Source organism: Desmodus rotundus, chromosome 5 (assembly GCF_022682495.2).
Source record: "Desmodus rotundus isolate HL8 chromosome 5, HLdesRot8A.1, whole genome shotgun sequence".
NCBI classification, from domain to species: Eukaryota; Metazoa; Chordata; class Mammalia; order Chiroptera; family Phyllostomidae; genus Desmodus; species Desmodus rotundus.
The window spans coordinates 117495025-117515151 of NC_071391.1; the positions used below are offsets into that span (position 1 = coordinate 117495025).

At 46.4% G+C, this 20127-nt stretch overlaps 1 long non-coding RNA gene across 1 annotated transcript in view; it reads right to left on the reverse strand.

Annotated features, from left to right (window-relative positions):
* LOC123479555 (uncharacterized) overlaps positions 1-17950 on the reverse strand; it is a 43767-nt gene extending 25817 nt beyond the window's left edge. The window contains exons 1-2 of the long non-coding RNA XR_006655200.2: positions 17836-17950; positions 13695-13731 (exon numbers count right to left, since the gene is read on the reverse strand). This is a non-coding gene — a long non-coding RNA (uncharacterized lncRNA). The remainder of the gene's footprint in view (positions 1-13694; positions 13732-17835) is intronic.
* Positions 17951-20127: the final 2177 nt, after the last annotated feature.

Below are 20127 nucleotides of genomic sequence, written 5' to 3' on the forward strand. Positions count from 1 at the left end.
TAAGCTTTTTGACATCTCAACAGTCTGAGTTAGCTGATTTTCTCGGTGATGAGCTTTGGTGCCCTAAGGATGCATTTCTTGCTGATTTGCTTCAATCTTTGAACATACTTAATAAAAGTATGCAAAGAGATGGTAAAAATATTCTCACTTGCACTGACAAAATTAATGATTTCAAAGAAAAACGAGTGCTCTGGGAGGAAAGAATCAGAAAAGAAAAAGCAGCAGAGACGATGGACTGAACAAGAAGGAGCAAACAGGACGGAAATGCTGCACGTCCAATTTTACCGGCTTTGAGATTACTTGGAAATATTGAGAAATATTTCCCCTCACCTGACTTATCATCTTTGGGTTGGATAAGAGATCCATTTGTCTAAAGTGCGTGCCAATTGTCAAACTTAAGATTTCAGTAGAGGATGAGTTACCAGAGATAAACGTTCGAGAACAGATACTGCTTCACTTTGGCCATCTCTTAAAAGCGCATTTCCCAGCATTACAGAAAAAGGCGCCGCTTCCTTTCTCCACGGCACATTTGTGCAAGCCCAGCTTTTCTGCGATGAATAATATTAAGAGCAAAAATAGATCACGGCTAGAAACCCTGGAAGATTTAAGGGTATGACTGTCCAAATTTTGACTTTGCTCAAAAGACCTTCTAAAACAATGTCAAGTTCAGATAATTCATTACATATTAAATGCAAGTAGAGGAAAATAAATAAAAACTGTTTTAAATAATTTGAAGCATTATTTTATATTACAAAGTATCATAAATACGTTTTTTTTAAAAAGTCACTTTGGAGCAAAAAAGGATAATTACTATTATCATTATTCTTTTTTGGTAAATCAATCAAAATTATACCATTTTTTTTTCAGATTGGCGAAAAATGTATGTTTTGGTGTGCTGCAGAATTTTAGTAATTCCTTTGTTTGTGCCATGAAACGAAAAGGTTGAGCGTTGCTGCTCTGGACGAGGGCTCTGATGAAGCCAGCAGCCGTGTCGTGAACCCCCTGCAGAGAGGTCCACGTGGCGGGGGACTGAGGGTGGCCCCTGGCTACCAGCCACAGAGGAGCCGAAGTGCACGACCCAGTGCACTTGGGAGAGAATGCTGCCCAGCTGAGCCTACGGTAACTGTGTCCCTGCTGAGACCTCGACTGCAGCTTGTGAGAGCCTGCACCAGAGAGGCAAAGCCAGTCCAGACCCACAGAAACCGTGAACTAATAAATATCGTTGTAGTGAGCCACTGCATTTTGGGACCCAGTCAAGCCGTTCCCTGACACCCAGCAAGAGACAACAAATACATTCTCCGGTCAGGCTCTCCGGGGTAATAAATCAGATCCTCTACGCGCAGCCGATGCCCATGCCTGGCACACCCAGAAATGTCCCCCGAATCTAAATCTTTTCCTCCATCCTCACTGCTAATTAGCACGTCTCCCAGTGAGTGCAGTGCGCAGTTTTCAGGTTGCTATGCTTGAGAATTACTTTAATTTGTGTGTGCAGAAGTGCCGAGGGAAGCAGAAACTTTTCCATTCTGCCAGTCTCTTTCCTCTGCAGGCAGACTCTGCACGGCCCTTTGGAGATGGTGTCTGCTCATGCGTGTCAGTGGACCACCAGTCTGCAGAGAGTAGGCCCCCACAGTCTCAGGCTGGGGTATCAGTCAACATATTTAATAACAGGTGTGGGCATGAGCACTGACCAGGGGGCGGATCCATCACAGGCGAGGTAGGCCCCTGGTCCTGAGGCAGGAGCGTGCGCGCGAACCACTGGGAGGCTTGACAAGGCTGTCCTTTCTCTGAGGTCCTGGGCCACGCAGTGTTCTGGAAAAGGAAGTGCTGTGTGCCAAAGGCGAGTCTAGGCACTTATCCCAAACCTGGCAACATGGGCAGGGTGGTATTCACTGAGGATCAAATCAGGAAAAGACAACAAGGCCCCAAAGAGGAACTCACTAGGAGGAAAGGGGAAGTTGTTTCCTTGCTTGCTTGCTGGAGCGGAGGTGATCTGGACTGGCCTGCAGGAGCCAAGGGTTAGAAAGGGGCTGGTTCCCTGGCCTGTGGCGGAGGCTGGAAGGGCTCCAGAGCCTCCTGCCCTGGCGCCGTGGGAAGCTTTGCTGGCCAGTGACTAAGCTTGTGAATGCAATCTTAGAGGACTAAAACTTAGAGCTCCGTGTGGAACTTCCTGAGTTCAGCTCTGAGCTTAGCGTGTTGGAGATGACATAGCCCAATTAAAACGTTCAGCACCTGAATCAGTAGGTCTTGAAGTCATGGGCACTCAAAACTGAAGATATGGATTTTTTTATTATTGTAAGATATACATAACACAAAATTCAGCATTTTAACCATTTCAAAGCGAACAGTCAGTAGCATTAAATAGTTTCACATTGTTGTAGAACCATCCCCATAACCTATTCATCCCCAGAACTCTTCTCATCCTGCAAAGCTGAAACTCCATACCCATTGAACGGTAATGCCCCTCCCCCCAGCCCTTGGTAACGTCAATTCTACTTCCCGTCTTTATAAATTCGCCTATTCTAGGACCCTCGTGTAAGCAGAGTCATGAAGTGTTTGTCCTATTGTGTCTGCTTCCTTCACTCCACACAATGTCTTCAAGGTTCATCCACGTTGCAGCAAGTCTCAATTTCTCTCCTTTGTAATGTTTATGCTGTTCCACTTACACCTACACCACGTCTTGTTCATTCATCTGTCAGTGGACACTGGTGTTGCTCCACCCTCTTTGGCTAACGTGAATGATGCTGCCATGAACAGCAAATACCCATTTGAGTGCTGTTTTCAACTCCGCCGGGTGTGTGCCTAGGCACGGAATTGCTGGGTCATGTGGCAACACCGTATTTAATTTTTTAAGGAACTGCCATGCGCTTTCCCACAACAGCTGCTCCATTTTGCATTTCTACCAGCAGTGCACAAGGGTTCCAATTTCTCCACATCCTCACCAACACTTCTTTTCGTTCATTTGTTTTCATCATATTCATCTTCATGGGTGTGAGGTGGTATCTCATTGTGGTTTACTTTGCATCTCCCTGGTGATTAGTGATGCTTGGGATTGTTGCATGTGCTTATTGGTCAACTCTATAGCAGACATGGGTGTTTGAATTGTCAGCAAATAGGTGGGTGCTAAAGTCATGGGTGGTCCCTGCTGCTGCGTTCCCATCCAGCATTCATCTTCTTTCTTACTGATACTCCCAGTTGTGTCCAGGTCTGCTTGTGCCCAGCCAGATCACTTGCTTCCCCCCACACCCTTGTAGCTAGGGGAGAGGAGGTGAGTCCTTGTCTGAGACAGGAGTGCTGGGTGCAGCGGGCACTCTTGAGACAGCTTTTATAAACTGTAACAGTCTTGGTCAGCATCTCCTTTTGGCTTTGCTTCTTTCCGTTCTCCTTCCTGCCTGGAATGTGGTGCTTGAAGGTGTGGCAGCCATCGCGTACCCCAGGGAAAAGAACCGCACGCTAACACTGGCAGAGGAGCCCAGTCCACCTTGGACACACAGCCTGCCCCCAAACTCTGTTACGTGAGGAAGATGAGCCTCTTGCCTGTATCAGCCACCACCTGTTGGGTTTCTGTTACATGTAGCCTAACTGACTTCTCATAGGAAAGGGTCTACTCAGGTGAGTGAGTAGAGAAGAGAGAGTCCTGTGCTGGGAAATGCTGAGGGATTGTAGGAAGCAGCAGAGGAATCATTCAGGGGTTGACTAGGAATGACTAAGTGAGTGGGGAAAACATGAACTAATGACAGCAAATGAATGGAGGAAAGACAGCATTCAAGAGAGGACGTCGATGCACTAGAAGCTGAAGAAACACCCAGTGTGGGAATGTAACCACGTAGGAACTCCATTTCTTTGACGTGACCCTTTCTCGTTTCTATCCGTCCACTCCCTTCCTTAGTCATGGAGCCTTTAGGACATCAGATTCTCGTCAGCATCAAACTGTCTCAAGAACAAAGCTTCAGGTCTGCTGACCACAGAGACAGAGTTTTGGTCAAGCCTAAGACAACATCTGGACTTCGGTTGTGTTTCAGCCCCAGGCCCACAAAGGCAAGCAGACCCTACTGACCGAGCACTCGTGAAACCAGACCAAACACCACCATGGCTGACTTCGGGCCCTGACACAACAGTCAGCTACGCCCTGCCCCAGCCCCAACCAATCAGCAGAGCCCACAACCCTAACTCCTGTAGCCACCATGATTAACGACTTTTCTGCTTGATAACCCATCCCCTGGGAGCTATCTAGGAGCCAGGTTTTTTAGCACTAGCTTACCTGTGACTTCAGGCTTGGCACCATTTCCTCAACTAATAAACCCCTACTTTCTTGGCAGCAAACGCTTCTTTGCATTTCATTGGGCTTTGATGCACACAGACAAACACACCACCCCTTTAGTCCAGTAAGAGGAAGCACTGAAAAGCATGAATTCAACAAAAACGGGACCACGGGTCTCAGAGCAGTGCTGGGGGAGAACCATATTGCCTGGGGTGAGGGGTGAATAGGACTGAAGAAGGAGGAAGAGTGTGAGAGAGGGGGAAAAGATTCAATACTAATAAGGAGAGTAGAAATCTGAAGATGAGAAACACTTGAAAAGCTGGTGGCTGGAAGCAGAAGAGAGGGAGAGGCTGACAATTCGAAGACAGGATATCATGCTATCTCCCCCTTTCGGTAAATAACAGAAGCCTCCAGCTTTAACTGGGCCTTTGGTCGCCTGGATACGGCCTGTTTCCCAGCCTCTCCCCCCACAGTTCAGTTCAGTCGTATGACTTATTTCAGCCAGTGCTGTATCAGCAAAAGTTAGGCGTGAAACTTCTGAATTATTTCCTTATAGACACTTGCTATGGACACATTCTCTCCCATCCTGCTGGGAAATTGCAGCAGCTACTTTGGACCCAGAGAAGGATGCCATCGACAGAGGCTGGCAGAACCAGCTCACCACGCTGGGCTCCTGGATGACCTCGTAGCACGGAGCCCTCTACCCGTCCAAACATCCCACCTGCCGTTGGACCAGGATGTGAAGGAGCAAAAACTCTCCTCTCTGCTGACAAAAGAGTTTTCACCTAAGACCAAAGTCTTGTACGAGTTTATGTGAGCCAAACGGACAATTGCTGGGAAACAGTATCTCAGTGGATTGAAATACTGCTCCAGAGAACAGCAGATTTGCAGCTTATTTTATGCTCTGGAATCAAAGGAAGAACTGTCAGGGAGTTGCATGAAATTCCTTCGGGAGGCGGGGGAAAGCAAGGCGTGGAAATCCCTGGCACTGGAGAGACAGGTCCTGTCTCACATCGGTGGGTGCGGGACAGTTTCCGCTTCCAGCACACAGAGATGGCCCCTGGGCGACAAGATAACATGCCATCTTGTGCTCTGGTGAGGCAGCTGTGTCTTCAGGGGGTCTGGAACATTATCACTCTGCCATTTCAAAGGTATGTTATCTTAGATGCACCAAGACAATAGACAATTTCAAAGTTAAAGCTTGGCTTTTGTCAAGGAAGCTACAGGCCTAAAACATGAGTACCCACTGTGACCACCATTAGTTAGCAATTTTTACGTGTGGTTGCTTCCGTCTCTGGAATGTAAGGCCCACCGTGCAGGCCTCCCTTGAACTATTAAGGTTTAGCATGTGGCCCCTTTTTTGTGCACGTATCTTATATAAGACACAACGCACCAGACAATCTTTGTTGCAGCGGCCCCACTTACTAGGGCACATGGGGCAGAAGGGCGGTGCTGAAAAGCCGTAAGTCTAGGAGTTAAATAAGGTCATGTGTACATAGGCTTAGGGTTATGAATTTAAATGTGTTCAGTTCAAAGGTTGCCTTTGATTCTGAGATTACATCCTTCCTAAGTACTTTTATATTCAAATGTACTTCCTCTTAGGCAGATAAAAGGTGCTTAAGGTTTCGTGGGGCCCAGGTTAGGAGGAGGGGATTGAGTGGGAGGAAGCATGAGAAAACTTTTAGGATGAGGAAGTCATTCCACCTCTTGATTATGGATGAGTACACAATTATTTAGAATTATCAAATTCCTCAAATTTAAAATGGATGAATTATAGTTGATGTAAATAATACTGATTTAAAAATAATTAAAATGAAAAAAGTGTTCCTTCTTTTATAAAAATAATGAGAGTGAAAGTGGGTTATCATTTTTCAATAACTATTTTATAAAATAAAAATGTGGCAACCTTATGTAAATTAAGGGAGTTTTCCAAAGTTTTCAGGGCTGAGAAATTGACAAGTCTGAGAGCCCATGTTTTAGTTCCCTATAGCTGTGTAATTACTTCAAAATTTAGCAGATTAAAACAATAAACATTTATCATCTCAGAGTGCCTGTGAGTCAGGAATCTGGATGGGCTTAGCGGGGTCTTCTGGCCCAGGGTTTCCTGTGAGGTTGCCCACGAGGCACTGGTAGGGGCTGTGGGCTCATCTGAAGACTCAAGTGGGGGAGGACTCGCTTCCCGGCGCACTCACGTCGTTCTTGGCAGGATTCAGCTCCTCACCAGCTGCTCGACAGAGGACATCAGCTCTTTGCTGGCTGTTGGCCCGAGGCCTCCCTCAGTTCCTTGCTTCATGGGCCTCCTGCAGGGCAGCTCACGACGTGGTGGCCAGCTTCCAGCAGAACAAGCAAGTGAAGAAGCAAGAGAGGCTCAGCCAGACAGAACCAGAGTCTTTTTAGAGGCTGCCTTCCACAGCCACCAACCTGAATGGGAGGGGCCAGCCTTCTCCAGTGTAATGGGAGGGAAGGGGGAGGGGCCGGGAGCGACCACTTCCCCCTGCACGATGTTGACAGAAGCTGGGGGAAACAGGCAGCTGGTTTCATTTTCTCCCCTAGTCAGGGCAGCTGCCAAGAATGGAGGGCAGGTGGTAGGGCAGGAGGTTTGAGGGGGATGAAGAGCGATACTCCAAGGCTGCAAGCAGCTTGCTTCCTTAACGAGGAGTGAATACTTAAATCCATCCCCAAGGCAGATTCGCCCTTTTCTAAGAACACCACCTTGAGTGCAGCAAATGCCTCATGTGATCCCCGCCCGGACCTGCATGGTCACTAGGAACCCGAACGTGCACCCTCTGGGCAGACAGGAGCTGCGCCTGAGGCTGGGGGGCTGACTCTCCGCATCCTGCCTGCACCCACAAGGGCTAGCGTGCAGCCTGTGCGTCGCGGCTCTGTGACACCCATCTTGCCGGCCAGAGGGAAGGGCTGCCCTGCCTGTGGGGCTGCTGGCGCTCCCGGGAAGTAGATGAACACCCCCCAGGCAGAGGTCCTAGGCAAGGCAGGTCACGGCATAGGAAATGAGAGGATCTAAACCCAGGCTGCAGGGGGAAAGGCATTTCCTCTTCTCTCTGGGCCTGGGGACAAAGTAAAGTCTGTCCCAAAGGTGAAGTCCAGTCTCCACCCTCTCTCAGCTTGAAGGCTGGAGTGTAGGAAAGGTAAATAGAGACTCCTCTTTGGGGGAGAGATGATGGCAGTTAGAACTCTGCCAGAAACCCGTGCTCCCAGGAACAGGCCTGTGTCCCTAATAGCCACCACAGCTGGCAGGTGGACACACAGGACCCTCTGCAAATCACTGTCCTCTGCTTGTCCAAGCCCCCAGCACAGTCCTGTTAGAAAGGTCAGCCTGATGTCAGCTGCATGCGGGACATCAAGAGAAAAAGCTTAGCCATCCTTTTGCATGGAACAGGAGACGGGAGAGCAGTGTCCCTTTTCCCAAGCCAGGGCAGCCACGTGCTGACACGGCACGAAGGTCAGAGCCAGGACCACATAGCACGCTGAGCAGGGCTCGAGAGAGTTGAGGCCCCCGGGGCAGGTGAGGGTCCCGCACCCAGTGGCCTGTGACGTTGAGCGAAGTGGGTTTATACCAGCATTCAGGTGACTGCTGAGAGCCACATGGACTGTTCAAACAACGGCAAGCCACTCAGGCATTTTGGGGATCAAGGCTGAGGCACAGGGGACCCATGTGTACCTACAGTTGGGTGTGGCTGATGCTCCTGGCCCCCATCTTCTAGCCCAGGTCCTTTCCGATGAGCTCTCCACCAGACCTTAAACAAGCTGCCCCCCGAAACCCAGTGGCGACGAGCTGACCACCTCAGGCCACTCTCCACCAGGGCCACTGCTCATGGAGCAAGAAGCAGGCATTAAGTGGGACCCAAAAATTCAGACTTGTTTTGAATAACCAGATCCAGCTTCCAAGGCAAAACTTCTTCTCGTCTTGGACCCTCATTTTCACTACAGCCAGAGACAAAGGTGCCCTGGCCACAGCCCAGCCTGGACCCTGAGGCAGACAACACACTTACTTTGGGACACCAACGTTCATTTCTGGTCCTCAGCCTGCTGTGGACTGAGAAATATCACCGCCTTGCTGACCTCAGCTGTATTTGTTGTGCCAAAAACGGGTAGCAGCCAAAAAGTAAAGGGATGTGAGAGAACAAATTTTCAAGGAGAAAGGTATTTACAGATAGATTCACTTTCTCACTTTCAACACCAGAGCTATGAAGTCTGGAAAGTTGCAATTTGCAATCAAATGTCAGACATGCAGACTCCTGGCTGAATTGTCTTCTCAAAACCAGCTCAGTGGGGATCTAAAACGCTAGGCACCAGACGATCTTTAGCCACCAAAAAGCAGGAAAAAGAGAGGGCAGAAGGCTTTGCACAGCTATAGGAGGGTTTTGTGCTGTAGAAGTCCAACATCTAACACCGAAACAAGAAGCCAGGACTCCAGGCCCAGCTCTCCCAGGCAACAGCCCATTTCCTGGACCCAGTTAAGGAGGCAGAAAGAAGCACTGAAATCTAAAGGATAAAGGAAACTCAAGTTTTCAGTCTAGAGCAAATTGCCCGACACACACCAGCTCATTTACTGCTGCTTTGACCCTAGGTGGAAGTCAGATGGCCGCATCTTGCAGGTGAATATTTATCTCTGTGTTCAGAGCACTCTTGGGAATTTTCTGAGCAAAGTTGGCGGCGGGGTGTGTGTTGGGGGTTGGGGGGCGGTGTGTGGAACGGAGGGAGCTGGCCCAAAGAACTGCCATGCTCGCCCCGTCGCTGTGAAACATTGTAGCCCCAGAAAAATAGTTTGGTCCTTGCGATCACCGCCCCTTTGGTGTCTCCACGCGCCTCCTTGTGGTTACTGTGCGCCCCTACAGCTTCTTTCGCGGCACCTTTCCATTCCGTTATCCTCACCACACCCCGGGGTGCAGGAGACAACAAGGGGTGACAAGGCCTTTTGTCACGCGTCCTCCAAAGGCAGCTCTTGAGTCGACTGCAGCATCTTCCGCCTGGCCGATTGCGTCTGAGGCTCCAGGAACAGGTGGAGGTGGAGGTGGCGGTCAGGTGGGAGGAGCTGCGCGGGACCTTTGCCCCTCCCCCTTCAGACGCCAATTTCCAGAATGGCCAGTACCCTCAGGGCCTAGAAAAGTGCTTGAAGCACAGTGGCTGCGCACAACGTATTTTTGGAAGAAGAAGGAGGGAAGGCCGAGGTGCTGGAGAACAAGGGCAGGGAGAAGGGCTCGGAGGCGGCCCGCCCAGTGCCCCTGGGTCTTAGCGCGAGATGCTCCGGGTGTTGAACTCTAGGTCCCACTTAATGCCTACGTCTTGCTCCACGAGCAGTGGCCCTGGTGGAGAATGGCCTAAGGTGGCCAGCTCGTCGTCACTAGGTTTGGGGAAGCAGCTTGTTTGAGCCCAGGGTGGCTCTTCAGTTCTGCTCTAGACGCAGCTATGAACAACACCCCCCCCCCCCGCCCCGCCACCCCCCGCGAGCCTCCTAGGGCAATGACGCCCGCGGAAAATAAAAAAAGGGAGGAGGGGGTATGAATTAAGGTCTTGCCCAGCGGCTACTTTTCTTCCTCGGACTCCCGCAGGATTTTGCCCATTCGGACGGACAGGCTAGGGAGGTACTGCCCCCTGGTGGCTTCTTTCCGTCACAGCAAGTGTTTCAATCCTTGGCACCTTGTTTTCCTCAAGAGATTAATAACTTGGTTACTTCCTCTCGGTCACCCCACCTTGGGGTGGTACAAGAGGGACACAATAACAGCACAAAGTGGCATTTTCATGGTTCAGCCCCACCTGCAGGACTGTGGGTAGTATGAACCCCTACAAGTAACAAGCAATTAATTCAACATATCCCAGGGAGTCTGGGATATGTTCAACATGTCCTAGAGAGCCACTCTGCCACACTCACCATTTTCTCTTGATAAGATGACTCCTACTCTGCCCCTTGCTCTGTTTCCCCAATACTCTCAGTCCTGGGTTCCAATATAGCCCCTGTCTGAGCCCTCATGAATAAGGCTCCACTACTCTGACCCCCGTGAGCTCCGCCTCACTCCAAGTTGTCCTTTACCTCTGACCATTAGCCACAGTTCTTACAGCAAGCTGGTGCTCTCTTCCCATGCAGTCCTTCCTGGGGGCTGTGGTGAAAATAGCTGCTGTCAGTATTATTCCACTACCTCCCCCAAGTTTCACAAATTAGATTCTCAAAACTGAAACCCCTGCCCTGGCTGGCATGGCTCAGTTGGTTGGGCGTTGTCCCACAAACTGAAAGGTCACCAGTTCGATTCCTGGTTGGAGCACATGCTTGGTTGCAGGCTGGTCCCCAGTAGGGGGCGTGGGAGAGGCAGCCGATCAATGTTTCTCTCTCACATCTATGTCTCTCCCTCTTTTCCCCCTCTCTGTAAAAAAATAAAAACAAAGGGAGGAGAGGTCTCCTGTCTCCTCATTTAAAAAAAAAAATTAAACCCCTGTTTGCAAGGTGACACTTTTAACATTTTATACAAACAGTACTCTCAGATTTCTCCCAGACAGCAACAATTTTAATTGGTTATAAAGGAAAACAGCAGAGAATGAAGACATCTGGATCCCAGCCCATCCAGCTGTGACCCTGGAGGTCTTGCTGTACCTGTTATAACAGTGAGCGATGAGTAGAGAAGCCTGGAAAGGTAGGACCTGTGGTTTTCGTGGAGGGGAGCGGGGAGGGAGGGGTCTGGGAGGCAAAGAAACTCAAAAAGAGGCAGTGGAGCTAAGGAAGAGAGCGTGGACACCGTGGCATGTGGTCTCAGCGTCGCCAGCTCCAGGAGCGGAGCCCTGGAGTTTCTCAAGTGTCTGCAACTCTGGGATGTCCAGACAAGAGCTTGTGCGGGCCAGGCATGGCCCCCAGGAGAGGGCCCAACCCAGATCTGGCAGAAGACATGAATGGATTTGTTCCCAAAACACAGAGCAAGACTCCTGAGGCCCTTCCGAAATGCCTGTGGCATTCTGGGTGGTGGCAGACACCAAGGTACTGGAGCTCTGAGGGGCCCTGAAGCTGGGGTAATAAAGCCAATGGAGTAGTCCCAGCTGGCTGCTCCTGGAGGTGGCAGGGGACGTCACCTGGGTTAGTCCTGGCCATGCATACGCACATCACGTGATTCTGGTACCCTTGGGAGAGAGCCAGTGTATTCATTAGGGAAAGCCTGGACAGGCATCAGTAGAGAAGTCTGGTCACAGCTGATATGGACCCTCAGTGCGCCCTGCTGGCTTTGGAGACCCCAGAGGGCGGAGATGGGACGACTGGAGAGACACTCCCCACTGGCCCCCAGCAGCTGCTCCTCTGGGCAGGTCTAGAGACCTGTGTTCAGATGCTCAGGAGGCAGAAAACTGCAAAGAGTGTCACCCAAGCTTGTGGAGACCACTGATCGCTCCACGTTCCTGGGCGAGGCGCGCCTGAAGCATTCTTCCAGTTCCTCAATGTCATGGTGGAACCTGGGGCCTTCTGGAAAGACGTCTACGCTGGGTCCAGCAACTCCTGAGGCCAGCTCCACCCCTGCTTCTCCAGTTACATGATCCAGTAAGTCCCCTGTTGTGCTTCGGTTCAAGAGAGTAGTTTTTCATTACTCATAACCACGAGTCCTCTTACAATACAGGAGCTCGTTAAGAATTCACGAATGATCAGAATCGGGCTCACGGGAGGGCAGCTTCTCAGGCAGTGGCGGTATGAGGTGAGGTTGATTGGGAGGGCCCTTAAGAGAGTTATGGAGTATGAGTTATGTCAGTCATGTGAACTGAATTAAAATGGTAGTCTAGCCCTGGCCAGTGTGGCTCTGTTGGTTGGCACAGTGTCCCATACAGCAGAAGGTCGTGTGTTTGATTTCCGGGCGGGCCACATGCCTAGGTTACATGTTCATCCCTGGTCAGGGTGCATACAAGAGGCAACCCATCAGTGTTTCTCTCCCTCTCCCTCCCTTCCCCTCTCTCTAAAATCAATGGGCATGTCTCTGGGTGAGGATAAAAAAACAAAAAGGCCTATTGGTCCAATAGGCTTCAGAGCTGGGAAAAGCCTGTTTTACATTTTCATATTGCAGATTAATCTCCCTTCCCGTCACTAAACACCCCTCACCCTTGCACTGCAAGATACCAGTACTTAACACTTAATTTTGAAGTGTATTGGGTGCCTGAAAACAACCACTTCCAATAATAAGATTCTACCCAAGTCCAACTGGCATGAACTAGCTACACAAAAAGAGAAGAGGCCCCTGTGGATTGAGGATTATTAAAAATGAAGTATGTTTGTCAGGAAAACCTTTGTTTATATAAACAGTAGAAGCATCGCCATAGTAACCCTGCTTGGTTTGCTCTGCAGTCCAGAAAGGCTTCCCAGCCAAATTCCCGCCTCCTTTTTCACTGCTGGTCCGCATTTTTTTTTAAAGATCTCCAGCCAAAATTCCATGATCTGCCTGCTTGGTTTCCAGGCTCAGAAAATATCATTTTTAAAGTGCTGGGGAACCAGCTAAAGCCACTGCCAAAGGTTCTAAATGAAAGCTCATTTCTCACACACACTCTCTCACACAAAGATGCATTTTGTTTGCCAACTACAGTATGCTTTTCCTTTTTTATGTAACCCAAGTTTCCTTGGGCCCCACAAGCCATCAGGGCTAATGAAATCACATCAACATATGACCAGCAGTAACCCACATTCAGCCTGGTTTCTCCCACCTGTTCACAGAGGCGTTAGCCACCTAGGACGTGTTCCGAGTCAGTACACCCTGTAGAGGGTGTACTTAGATGTGCCCCTGAATAAATCCTCTCTCTGCAGTGGTGTCCCCGGGATCCCCTCCAAACCTCTGCGGAGGTCAGGGCACTTGGTGGGATGGTGAAGCTGAGAACCCCTCACCTCCCTTTGTGTCTCCCCGGTCTTATCTTACTGACGTTTTGAGTGACAGATTCCCCTGCCACCTACCCAAGGGCTGCTCTAAGTAGTGGCGCCTGGCTCTTCTCAGGATCACCATCTGCTCCGGGAGCTGAGGTCAAAGTCATCCTGTCTAGTTGGCCGGAGGCTGCTAAGGCCCTCATCCCAGCAGGCTTCCAGGGGGGCCCAGCCCACCCACTCAGACACACCCAAACATGTCTGGCCCTACTTACACCTAAGCTGGGGTCCCTGATCCATCTGCAAAAGAGGCCATTAAAGAACGCAGCAGTGCCAGTCCCCTCTCGCCCGAGGCAGATGACCCGGGCCCAAGCACCGGGGGAAGGACTGCTCTATGCCAGCAGAAAAATAAATTGACATCAGATTATTTTCCTACAGCTTCTCCCACTTCTGAACATTTGCCACATTCCAGTTTCCAAAAGGACAGGAGCATTAATAATATAAAAGAAACAAAAAAAGAGAAGTAAAATTAACTGCAGTTGAGAACCTTATTATTTCCAAGTGTATAAAACATGAGATTTATGGCTGAGCATCAAGTATGGCTTTTACCTGAAATGTTCTTCTTGAGACACCAGAGAAGCCAGACCTGTGGAGGTAGAGCATTGTTGCAATAAATAGAGTTAAAGTTAAATGTGGTCAATTTGAGGTTTTCCTCTCTCTCTTTTTAAAACTTGGCTTGCTATAGTTCTGCTTACTTTTTAAAGTTTTTAAAATTCTTAATTTAACAGAGAATAAATATTCCCTTCTTTCTCATTTACCTCCTTCCCATTCACCATTTCTGATTCGCCCATCCAAAACTTGCCTCGTTACCATAACAGAAACACCTTTCTGATGCCCATCACTCAGGAAGTCCCAAGGGTTTTAGGAGCTCTGTGCCAGAAACTGGACACAGACCAAATACATATTTCTTATTACTGATCACAATACCATAAAACCCAAAGTACTTCCGCTCTCATTTCACTCAGATTTGGATCTACAGGGGCACACGGAGCCCCCTCCCACACCACAGTCCAAACAATAGATTTAAGTAGGTCGGCCCATAACTGTAAAGTGATAAGTGATTACTGAGCGTTGTGATGCACATGTTCCCCGTCGGGCCGACAGTGAGCCGCGGCTCACACACAGCCTTGCCTGAGGTTGTACAGTGCACCTGATGAAACCCTGAGATCTAAAAATGATGCTTCTTAAAGTACAGACCTCTACCCTCCATATCCAGATCATCATTGGTGGTTATTAAAAGTGCAAGTTACTGGGCTGCAACCCCACTCACGGAATCATGGTCTCTGCCATTGACCTGCAAATCTGCCCTTTTAATAGGCTCCTCGGGCACACGGAAATTGAAGAGCTACTTCACTGAGGACTAAAAGGAGACATGTCTCTAAGGAAGACATGGTAGTCTCTTTTTGTAAAACTGTGCTCTGTTGGAAACAGTGATGACCAAGACACAAATCAGGTCCTTTAGGTGCTAGAGTTATGCATATTTAAGCCCCAAATTCGTATCACCTGATGGCACGAAATCTCAAACCATGAATGTAGAAGGCAATTCTGGACTGGCAGAGCCTTAAGCACCTCACAGAAATAAATTCAAATCCTCTCTGAAGGAAGGCACCTTCGACTTCAGCCTCAAAGAATTCCAAAAGCAATCCTCCAAGAAACTCAGTCAAAACGAACAAAGCACACAAAGAAAAAAGCACCAGGTGTGAACACTGAGAGGACCAACAAGTAAAATAGGTATTGGAAATACCAGGTATAGACTTAAAAATAACCCTGCATGACATGTTCAAAGAAGTAAAAGACTAGGTTGAAACTAGCTTCAAGAAAGAGAAAATAAATAGTGAGCAAAGTTGAAAAATAACTAAAAAGAACTTCTAAGCAACATACATATATATATATACACACATACACATATATATGATTACTGTACAGCTCTTTAAATTCACTAAAATATATTTAACTGTACAGTGAAAATGGATAAAGGTTATGATACATAAACTATTCTTCAATAGTTTTTTTTTAATAAAATGATCAAAGAATTGCTTTAACAACAAATTAGACACAGCTAAGAGTAAACTAGTGAACCTGAAGACAGATTAGAAGAAATGATCAGGAATGAGGCACAGAGAGACAAAAAAGATGAAAAACGTGCATGGAAGGCGAAAAGGCGTGGAGGATAGAGTGAGACGCTCTAATATATGTCCAATCAGGGTACCAGAGGAGAGGAGATACTAAATGGGAAAGTGACAATATTCAAAGAGTTACTCGATGAGAATTTTTCAAGGCAAAATCCATAAAGTCAAGTTCAATTAATCCCAAGTAAGATAAATAAAAAGAAATTCACACGTAAAAACAACAGAGCAAAGCCGCAGACCACCGAAACCAAGGAGGAAGCCTAAAAACCACCGCAGAGAATAACAGATTGCTTTAAGAGAAAGAGCCTGACGTCTCACTGACCACAACGACAGCCAGGATATGATATGCTGAAGGAAAATAACTGCCCACCTGGATATTCCACGCCCCGCAAAATCGACATATTCAGACATGCAAATTCAGAGTCTGCCACCAACAACCTGTCTCCCAAGGAAAGCCAAAGGAAGTGATACCAGACCCAAGGCATAATAAGCAAGAAAGAACCAAGATAAATGAGCCAAGAATAAATGTAAGTGAACATTGCATAAAACAATAATGTCTTATAAAATATAGTTAAAATATGTTAATAATATAAAACTATATAAAAATTTTTATAAGGGGGTTAGGATAAATGAAGAGGAACAAATATCACACAGAAATGGTTAAATCTGTGAAACTTACAGTTGCTGTGTGTCAGCCAGAATCATGATATTCTTTTTGTTCTTTGGAGATTTAAATATGGATAAAAGGGGTCAATAGAAATGCTGTGTATTCCGAAGGGCAGACCGTCCTGAACAACGTCTGTTGAACATTCTGTGCTCCCCACACCCTTTTAAGTTCTCCCTTCTGTGGGTACTTATCCACAGAGATCAGATAGATTTCACCAAGGAGAGCCATTTGTACAACGCTTGTAGAGGAGTAGAAATCAGTATTCTCCAGGGGTAACTGCAGCTAATATGGGGTTTTCCAGTAGCTTCCAAGCATCTTTGACAATCATGCTGCCCGGTGCTGTAGCAACTGAGGTCGCCAGCAGTAGCTCCTTTCAATTCCTACACTGACGTATCTCACAGTGGCCAACCTGACTTGCATTTTTCCGGGCCTTCTAGTGGCCGTGTACGCCCAATTCCCCCCGTGGGATCATTTCCTACTGAAGATGCCAGTAGTGATGTATGATTTCTTGACCAAACTCTAACTCGGTAAGTAAAGGCACTGAAAGAAAAAACAAGGAGAACAGAACTATTTGGAGTATAACTTAGGTCAGCAAGTATATTACAAGCTGCTCGTACCGCGAAGTCATTGGGCTTCGGCGCTGAGAAGCGTGTGTGTGGTTTAAGCAGATCCACTGGTCCTGGGGTCCCTGTCACATGATCCGTGTCCCTGAACAGCACAAGCTGAGAGCACGGAAATGAGAATTGGCCGTCACATTTTATGAAAGGGTTATCCATTTAAATAATGATCCGAATTTTGAGGCATCCTATGCAGGCACAAGCCTAGCTCTAGCCATGACAGATTCTGTAATTGTAAAAATAATGACATTTTAAATCAGCCTTATCTTCTCACAGGGTGATTCTCAACATTCCCAGTGCTGCCCTTACTTAGTTTCAGCATACTGAACCAAAAGAGAGAGAGAGAGAGAGATGAGAACCATTTACTTAGGAACATCACACTTTGGAAGATCAAGTTGAGGAAACCAAAATCTGCAAGTCAGCTAGCTTTTCTCTGTTCTGGGGAATTCCAGTCATTGTCCCTCATTCCTCTGTTCATTACAGGAAGAACCAGGAATTTGCAAACAAACTTATACAAATCCAGCTCTGCTGAGAAAACAACTCAAAGTTTCTAATATGTCAGTAAAATCAAGTCTGCATTCAGTGGACAGAATATTTCCCCACTTCACTTAAAACATTTTTTTAAAAAAAAGGACTACAGCCCTAGCCAGGTAGCTCAGTTGGTTAGAGAGCAACATCATCCCAATATGCCAAGGTTGCAGGTTCGATCCCTAGTCAGGGCACATACGAGAAGCAGCCAATGAATGCATAAATAAGTGGGACGACAAATCAGTATTTCTCTTCCTCTCTCTCAAATCAATTAATAAAAAAATTTAGAGACTACATATATGAAGAAGTTTTCAAAATTAATTTCCTTTCAAGCAAAGAAATGCTTTGAACTTTAGTAACTACAGGTGGGTCCAAGTTTATGACCAAGAACATAAGATAGAAACCCTACCAAGATTTCTGACAGTTCCTAGGTGTCTCCATAGCAGCAAAAGTAACCTCAATGATCAGTTTACATCTTATTCAAAGGATAAATATAAAACTAAAAGAGAGCAAGAGATAAAATTCAAAGCAAACATGCTCAACACTTCACAATATCTCTACACACAAAGTAAATAGGGAAGAAAATCGCAAGCCCCATAAATCAATCTGTTACATTCAAGCGTAACAGAAAGACACAAATTCAATGTAGTTTTGCCTGCCCAGAAACTAAAAGCCTTTATCGTCTCAGATACTCTCCATCCCAGTAGAAGCATTACTTAAGACAAAGCTTCCTAATGAGCCCTTCTCACCTCGAACTTGCCAGGGTAAAACACCCATGACTGACGCCACACCGGCTTTTCCTAACGAGGACGACAGTGTCCCCGGAAAAGGGCTGTTGGCTGAAACAATCTGCTGTCTAGACACATCCAGACCCTTGCAGCCTGGAGGTTGTGTGACAACCTAAAATTAGTGGACACAAGCCTTTGGATTTCACAACCTAAGAATGTATTTAAGAAACAAAGGCTCACCACTGGCCCTTTCGGTACAATGAGTATTGTACGACCAATGAGTATTTACTTACATTACACGCTTAGAAAAATTCTGGCAATTTTCCTTCTGAGGCCTCACCATATTTATCTCCATTTCAAAAGATATCTCAATACAAAGCCGAGTGGCAGAAACAGAAATTAAACCCTAAAGGTCCCCAGGTGTGCAATGTTTGGGAGTTCCGTGCTATACCTTATTTGGTGGCTCTGGTTTTCAGATTGCTGGGTGCTTCTAAATCACTTGTTGTACTTCAGAAATTAAAAGCATATGGAAACAAGCCAGTATCTTTTACCCTAACAGGCGTAAAGTCTTTTTAGTTTTATATAAACATACAGACAGGCAGACTGATAAATAAATGGAAAGGAAGTAACTATGATTTGATCCATGGAGCATTTCTCCCATTCTTCACAAGCTCCATTTTTGACTCATTTTCAATTACCTTTGAATAGAATACTTCTATTCTAAAACCTCTTGAAATATAAAAAGGAAAATATGGCTACATAAGACCATCCTGTTTATGAAAGCATATAGGTGATCCTTGGAATTTAAGTCAACGAATCATGTTAATATGAAGTTCACAAATATGCCTTTTCAATCTTGGAAATATTCTCTTGTATACATGCTAACCAAAACGATAATAATGAATTTATCTCATTACACATATATTTCCAGGGAAGGGGTCTAGTTAAATGACCTATGTAACCTGGCGACTTCTCTGTATATTACCACAAGGTTACTTTACGGCTCCAGGTTTCTTGTTGAGCTGATAAAGCTCCTACAACATCTTTGAAAGCGAGAGAGGACTATTTATCTTCAGACTGAGAGAAATGTAGTAAGGACTTCTTTTCCTTATTCAAAAAGTTGAAGGAGTTTATTTTTCTCTAAGTTCCACTCTCGTGAAGAGTGGCCTCTGCATTCTTAGGGAGATTGTTTATTGCCCTTTAATAAGCACACAGTTTACTGACAGCCAACTGAGGAGAATTTAAAGAAAATCATTCTCTAGGCGTAAAGCTGAATTTTATGTCAAAAATACAGCCTGTGGAAAAAATGATCCTTGCTGCTCCGGCCGCTCTGGGCGCTGCTGCAGAGCAACACGGCGTGAGAGAGACAAGAGACTGGGCTCAGTTCTGCGAGCAGGCAAAACAGCACATCTATTCATCCAAACCACACCGGTGTAACTCTGTCTCCTGAAAACACAGCCAGGGCTGTAAGCACTAAGGAGAGATTCTAGCTTGCTGTTTATAGAAGGATCCTGTAAAAGGAATCTTTGTTCTCTAATTAACAAATTGCCACATTTACAGAAACTTTACGTTTGGAATACACGTGACCCTTGAACAACGTGGGGCTTAGGAATGCTAACACTCCCACCCAGTCAAATACCCACATATAACTTCTGACTCCCCCAAAACTACTAATAGCCTACTGTTGACCAGAGGCCTTACTGGTAACAAAAAGTGAACACAAATTTTGTATGTCTTATGTAGTATATACTGTATTCTTACAATAAAAGGAACTAAAGAAAATTTTACAAAGACAATCATAAGGAAAATACTGAAGTATTTTCCCGCAGTCGATGGATCCATTCGGTCCAAACTCATGCTGTTCAAGAGTCAACTGTGTCTTGCTGTTCACCACTTTCTTTTGCAATTATCAATTAACTTAAAGTTATTGATCACTGTGTACCCTGGAATTTGCTAGAAACAACACATTATTGCAAAAAAATTTAAAGACTTGAGAAAGCACATGTATGCAGTATGACATCACGAGTAGAGCTTTTGTCTTATCTGTTCTAAAACAACAGGAAGTTGGAGCGAAGACATACAGCTTTTGGTTATGTTAAATGTAACCATTGCTTCTTTTTAAAAGCAATAACAACAAATAAACTTTGAATATCAGAAACATTTACTAACAACTAAACAGCTACATTCTTAGTACAATACAATTTTTGACACAACTATAAACATGTATGCAATTCAAATATTGGCAAATTGCTTCCAAATGCAATTCTCAGCAAGTTTTGGTAATTCATTCAGTTCTGGATTAGAATCACTGGA